The sequence below is a fragment of the Cyanistes caeruleus genome, chromosome 7, assembly GCF_971803275.1.
Source record: "Cyanistes caeruleus chromosome 7, bCyaCae1.hap1.1, whole genome shotgun sequence".
In the NCBI taxonomy this organism is placed as follows: domain Eukaryota; kingdom Metazoa; phylum Chordata; class Aves; order Passeriformes; family Paridae; genus Cyanistes; species Cyanistes caeruleus.
This window is the reverse complement of record NC_141707.1, coordinates 11229315-11230168: the sequence shown is the minus strand read 5'-3', so window position 1 is coordinate 11230168 and position 854 is coordinate 11229315. Positions and strand designations below refer to the sequence as shown.

Below are 854 nucleotides of genomic sequence, written 5' to 3'. Positions count from 1 at the left end.
TCAACTAAAATTTTTGTTAGCCTTAAAACCCCTCGAGCTGATGGAACTGGAGTTTACACAGAATTTGACAGCTTCCTGGAAAAAAGTTCTGCACAATTAGAACAAGGACCTCACTGAGCAGTTTGAAAGACCCATGTGGTGCTCACATGTTGTACACAATCTACTTGTTTTTTTGGTTTTCAATACTTCTAATCCTTACATAGAGAAGAAAACTACAACTTCTGCTTCCCTCTGTCAACAAGCTCACTTAAAAATAAAAGCTTCCACCTCACCAAATGCCATTAAGGTGTCACTTCTTACTGCCACTGATAATACAGTGATTATGTAGGAGAGAATGCAGAGCCCAAAGAAACAGGACTTGGAACTGCTGCAGAAAAAAATAACTCTAGAAAAGATGAAAACTGGTAAAAGCAGGAAGGGAATGAATAAAGGAGGAGGGTGGAAGTCAACACTTCTAAAAAGATAACCTTGATCACCCATTTGGCAACACTGAATGAGATGACTGGAATCCTATAAATGCAGTGGCAGCGGTCTGACACACTCAGGGCATCCATGGACATCAGGGACCAACAAATGACATCTGATGCAGGCTGAAAAGAGCACATAGAGCACAGAGACCTGGAGGCTGGGTGGGGGGAGCTGTGTGTGGGTTTGGTTTGGCTTTAGCTCTCTCATTTGCTTACTATAAATAACTGCAAATAGCCAGATTAACCAAGGAACCCATGATTCAGCAGTGGCTAAATATGGTAACATCTGGCAGGTACATTTATGACAAAGTATTATTTTGAAGGTCCTTAATTTTTTTCTTAAAATCTCAGTTACTCAGGATAGTGCCACACAAAACCCCCCACCAA

At 41.1% G+C, this 854-nt stretch overlaps 1 protein-coding gene across 19 annotated transcripts in view; it reads right to left on the bottom strand.

Annotated features, from left to right (window-relative positions):
• Positions 1-854, bottom strand: part of MFSD6 (major facilitator superfamily domain containing 6) — a 47232-nt gene that overhangs the window by 10970 nt on the left and 35408 nt on the right. The gene's annotated exons all lie outside the window — the stretch shown is intronic.